The 5,860-nt window shown below is 34.8% G+C and overlaps 1 long non-coding RNA gene across 1 annotated transcript; it reads left to right on the forward strand.

The window, feature by feature from the left end:
- The first annotated feature begins 1,723 nt into the window (after positions 1–1,723).
- On the forward strand, positions 1,724–5,846 carry LOC107462270 (uncharacterized). Its single transcript, XR_001586769.3, has 3 exons — positions 1,724–2,186; positions 4,382–4,453; positions 5,280–5,846. It is a non-coding gene; the product is annotated as an uncharacterized LOC107462270 (long non-coding RNA).
- Positions 5,847–5,860: the final 14 nt, after the last annotated feature.

Consider the following 5,860-nt stretch of genomic DNA (forward strand, 5'->3'; position numbering starts at 1 on the left):
TTTTAACCAAAAAACAACGGAAACGACGTGGTTTTCAAAGGGTTTGGACGTGAAACCAATGCCCTGTCGTTTAAGTAGTGTCCATCGTGTCATGTAATTACATTAGATTAGCAATCCGGTGATGGAGATAATCGCAGGAGCAAGTAAGAGCCACGATTGCAAATTTGAGGGTTATAATTGAAGCCGATAAAATTGTGAGGGTCATTCTGAGTATCAGACTAAATTTCAGGGTCAAATTGAGATTTAATTCATTCTTTGTATTCTCATTTTCAATTAATTTTTGTCTCTCTCTATTTTTTTTAAAAATATCCAAATAAATTAAAATAATACTCCAAAAATTACGTTATAGACTATCATTTGTTCAAAAAATATCAACAAATAAATATAGCTTAATTTTCAAAGTTTGAATAATTTGTTTATGAAAAATATTCACACGAATAAATGAAAATAAACATGATTTCTTAAAAGCCCTGTATCATGAACAGGGCCTCTTTATTTTGACAAAACACTTGAGCAAGTGCTTGAAACAAAAAATCCGGTATCATAATCCGAAATTATTCACCGTTCTAGATTACAGAGCCATCGTAATCATAATTTAACAAAAAAAAAATGAAAAATCATGAAATTTGAGAGAGGAAGTGGAAGGAACAGAAGAAAACGAGAGAAGAAGCTAATAGGTATTCATTAATCATTTTCTTCGCGCCGACAATCATCCAAGCAAGGACGAGAGAGGAAGAATTGTTGCCAGAGATCTTCTCTATCGTTGTCGAAGGGTTTCTTTGGGAAAAGCCTTCCAGCGGCAATCTCCAGCTAAAACGAGGGTTTCATTCCTGATTCTCTCTTATTTTATGATGGGGCAATTTTAAAATATTAAAACATTTGTTATTTTTATTATAATTTTTAATAAGTTATTTATATATTAAATATAAGCCATTGGATTATTTGTCGATCTGATCTAATGCTTCAAATTTAATAGCACATCAGATATGCCCAAATAACCTACGCTGATCTTAGACTGACCCAAGATTGAAAATCTTATCTCTACGATACTTTAAAAAATACTCTTTTTTTTTCTGCAAAATCAATGATTCATCTAAAAAACTTTATTGTCATCCCACATTTCATGAATATGCCTATTAAATTAAACTAAACCAAACTTCCTTACTAATTTCTATATTTTCATCATAATCATGGATCAATATAACAATAATAATTCTCTTTATGCCACATTCATTAGGAACCTAATATTAAATAAAACAAAAAGATCAATGAATTACCTTTGATGGTCCTTATATACATTTCAAAATATAAAGTTCTTACAGCCCACAAATTAATGCCCATTATTCCAACACCTAATTATAAAACTAATTACTACATAATTACTTTCAATCGCAGGACGGAATGTTTCTTCTGCTCTGTCTCACAACCATTCTCATCACCGTGTGTCGTTCTTTCATATTGCCACGCGAAGTCAGCATACTATGCTGAAAACGTGCGTAAACACGGTAGAATTTTTTAATGTTCTAAAAACTGGATCAAACCAGTCTATTCAACCAGTCTAAATATGAACCGACAGTAATTACGTTCCGATTTGCCCCTTAAAACCATTTCTCCAAAAACCGAAGAAATGGCTGGTTGAACTGGATAAAAAACCGACCGGTTTAAAAGAAACGGCGTCGTTTTTGGCAAATTTGGCTTCCTTTCACTCTTGGTTTTAAAGCTCCTTTGTTTCTTTCTCCCTTTCTCCCTCCCTTTCTTTCATTCACAGAAACTCAGCCAAAAAACCCTAGCACTGTAAGTCTACACCACCGCCGCAAGGAGTGGCATACTGCCGCCGTCCGTCCGTCCGTCTATCTAGCTTTCCTCGTACTCCAAGTCTTTAACCCCTGTTCGCTGTCACCGATCGCAGCTGCTTCCTCGAACTCGGCGTCCGTCGTCTTTGTCTGCTTAGCCGCGCTTCCGCCGCCGTTTATTTGCCGTTCACGTTCGCGTCTTCGTTCAGCCGTCGTCTTCGTTCGCGGTCTTCGCCGTTTAAGTTTGCTCGGCGTTTACCATTCGCGTTCACTCGCCGTTCACCGTTCGTGTTCGCATTCGCATTCGTCTGGAAGCCACGTTGCTCTGCTTCAAAATCTGCGTCCAACCCGCGCGCTCCACCTAGCCGTCAAACTGCTCTCTTTGTCGTCGCGGTGAGTTCCCTAAACCCGCCACCAGACAATACACTCACGCAACACCAATAGTGGTTTGGATTTTTTTCATAGACTAAATTAAAGTATACAATAGTTATGTTTTCTTCTCTATCACATTGATATTAAGCTTTGAATTCTCTTATTTCGTTTCAAGTTTACCGCCCTCAACATGTTTGATGAAATGCTTTAACCATATTTCGGGTTGGTTTTATCATTCTAGCTTTTAGAAACTTAGTAAGTTGATTGCATGTGAAATTAGAATGATTGGATCTTAGTAATTAGGAAATTTTAGCTACACAAATAGCATCTTTATAGAAAACATATTAGCATGCTGATTCCACTTGCATTAGTGTTCTTCTGGTAAATTTTAACTGTTAGTGTGAACTTGTTAATTTGCTAATTGTTCTTGTGTTGTTGTTTTGTTGTTCTTCTGTTATTTTTTTTTGTTTTTGTTTTTGTTGTGATTTTCAATTCTTGAACTTGTTAAGTTGATAATTTGTTAAATTTTTGGGCTGCTGTTGTTTTAATTTGCTAAATTATTAGGTTTCTGCGATTTAATTTGTTGGATTTTCTATTTAGGTCTTGTCCTTGTTTATTTGCTAAATTGTTGTTGTGTATTTATTGTTGTCTTTGAGATTCTTGCTGGATATTGGTGATAATTGATTTATTATATGCTTCATGTTTTCATTGTTTTCTTCTTCTGAAGGAAAAAAAATTCGGTTTTCATGGTTTTGTTGATTGTTTGTTTTGTTTCAGAAATTAATTTTTTGTGATCAATGCTCAAACTCTAAATGTTGTTCTTCTGTTTTTGTTTTGTTTCATAAATCAATATTTTATGATCAATGCTCAAACTCTGAATGTTGTTCTGCTGTTTTTGTTGTTTCAGAAATCATTTTTTTGTGATTAATGCCCATACTCTAAATGTTGTTCTATTTTGTTTTAAGGCTGTGTTTGGAAGAGGTGATTGATTTCTGAGTGTTGTTTTGTTTTTGTTTTAAAATTGTGTGTTGTGTTCAATTTTCATTTTGTTGGAAATTCTTTGAGGTATATAAGAATTAAGAAGGAAGACTATTTCAACGGTAATTCTGGTCTGCCACAAGCTTGAACATAGAATTGAAGAGAGAAACCCTTTATTATTTTATCATTGGCCTGTTTTTGGCATTGCATATCATTGTAGTTTGTTTATTCATAGAACTAGTTGTTTATTATCCCCTTTTGAAGTTAAAAAATGCAGTAGAAGAGTGTTTAGAACCAGTTGCTTTATTCATTGAATTTTTATAGAATCAGGTGTTTATTATAAAACGGTTTTTCCAGTTGAACTACGGTGGAATTGGTTGAACCAATAAATCAATAAACCAGTAACTAGAGTGGTTCGATGACCGGTCTGGTTCTCAGAACCTTGGAATTTTCCATAAAAATAAAGAAAGAAGAGGAAAAGCACAGTGCTCTTTTTCTCTCTCTGGCGTACTTCCTCTCACTCTCTTTGGTGCGCTCCGTTGCACTCCGAGCTGCACCGGCGTGCCTTCTTTGCCGTAGCACCCTACCGCACCGACGACATTGACACTTCTCTCTTTGGTCTGCTTCTTCGCTCTTCGTGTCGCGTCTCCTTTGTAGAAATAACGGCGAACCCTTTCCATTCGTGAGGTGATGGCGCCGAGGACCTCTCACAGCAAATCGCCGCGGCGGCAGCGGCGTCTCCACCCAAGAAGGGTTCAGCTGCGGCGGCTCAGTAGCAGAAGCAGCAAACTTAGTTGGCTTCTAAGCCTGATCCTGCTGTTCAGACTGGTCTATTTTGATTGATTGATTGATTCATTTATTTATTTTTTTTCATTTCTCTTCTTGTGTTGTTTGATTTAATTTTTTACTATTTGCCACCTGTTTCTGCTATAGCCCTCTCGTGCTATTAGGTTAGGGTTTAGAGAGATGAGGACCCATTTCTGGGAGAGATTTGTGGGAGTGACTGAAAGATATTTAGCTTTACAACTTCGATTTCTCTCTTCCTTCGATTCTCCGATTTGATGATGTCGGCGTTGAAGATCTTCGAAATTATAGGATTTCTCATGTATCCTAGAAATTATAGGCATTAGATTGAATTTGGGTTTCTAATATGTAATTCATAACAGTTTTGAATAATTTTAATTATTTTTTTGAACTCCGTCTTCATGAAGAGAGATTATTTTTCGATTTTCTGTTAGATGAAAAGGAGAAAGCAAGAGGATAAAGTGAAGAGGGTGCAACAGCAGGAGGAATGTTTTAAGCATGTTAAGGTAAGAATTATTGGGTTTCATTCTCAGAGAATATATTAAGTTAAAATTTATTTATCATCAGAAAATGAGAATAATTTGATGAATAATATTCTCTTACCATTATAAATAAGATCTTCGGATGATCATGAACCTTGAAACAGCTTTTAATAAAATCTGTAACTTAGAAGTGTTATAGACTCTGCTCCTAATTGATTAATTTTTCTTTGGAGATTAAAGAAACGTACCTTCGTTGTACATAAATGCATACTTCTTTTTTATAGCTTTCTTAGTTAAAAGGTGGCAAATCTTTTAGTTCTAGCAGCAACTAAAACAGAAGCATGTGGATAAAACACACAATGATCTTGAGACACATAATAAGAGCTATATACACTTCATATGGAATCTCTTCAATTGCTCTCCAAATATCCTAGAAATTATAGGAATTAGATTGAATTTGGTTTTCTAATATGTAATTCATAGTAGTTTTGAATAATTTTAATTCTTTTTTTGAACTCCATCTTTATGAAGAGAGATTGTTTTTTAATTTTCTGTTAGGTTCTTCATTTTCGGTATGCAATGATTTTGTTAGGGTTTGCAGTTGTGTTTTTGATTTCCCACTAGGGTTTGCGTGTTTCCACAATGATTTCAAATTTTAATTGGATCGTTTTTGTGTAGCTAAATCTGAGTTTTGTAATTTTCTGTTGATTTTAACACTCAGTTTTGTATAATATACACTGAACTATTGAGCTATTAATCCTCATACACACTTGATCTTATTTATTGCTCGATTAGTTATTTCGTTGAATTGTTTTTGATTTCTTCAATTTTTTCATGGATGGATCTGGAGCTTGGTCGTCGGATGAAGCTTTGATCATGGCTCTCTTTCTCCTTCTGTGCCCTTTTTCTTCTACACCCCTCTATTTGTTTTAGGGTAGGGTTCAGAGAGAGGGATAGTGGTTGAGATTTATGGGAGTGATTGGAATATGGGTCAAATCGAAAAGCTGGATTTGTGGCCATTGAGCTGTTTTTCGCTCTCATGATGGCAATTGTTAGGTGATCCAATAGCTTCCACAGGTTAGTAGGCATTAGATTGATTTAAGTTTTCTAACGATGTATTCATTGGGACACTTGCTCTGTTGGGTCTTCGTTTGTTATCCTCAATTTGTTGTTGAAAAAAGCTATAGCAATAATAGAAGCATAATGTCTAAAACTAGTTTTAGTATTTAAGGCATATAACTATAAATTTATATAGAAAAACAAATTCAGATTACATAAAGGGACTAAATGAACATCAATAAGGGGTGTGTGTCTGTGTGTGTTAAACACACTAAATTCAAAATTAGTTTTAGTATTTAAGGTATACAACTATAAATTTATGCAGAAAAATAAGTTCAGATTACATAAAGGGACTAAATGAACATCAATTGG

Source organism: Arachis duranensis, unplaced genomic scaffold (assembly GCF_000817695.3).
Source record: "Arachis duranensis cultivar V14167 unplaced genomic scaffold, aradu.V14167.gnm2.J7QH unplaced_Scaffold_608113, whole genome shotgun sequence".
NCBI classification, from domain to species: Eukaryota; Viridiplantae; Streptophyta; class Magnoliopsida; order Fabales; family Fabaceae; genus Arachis; species Arachis duranensis.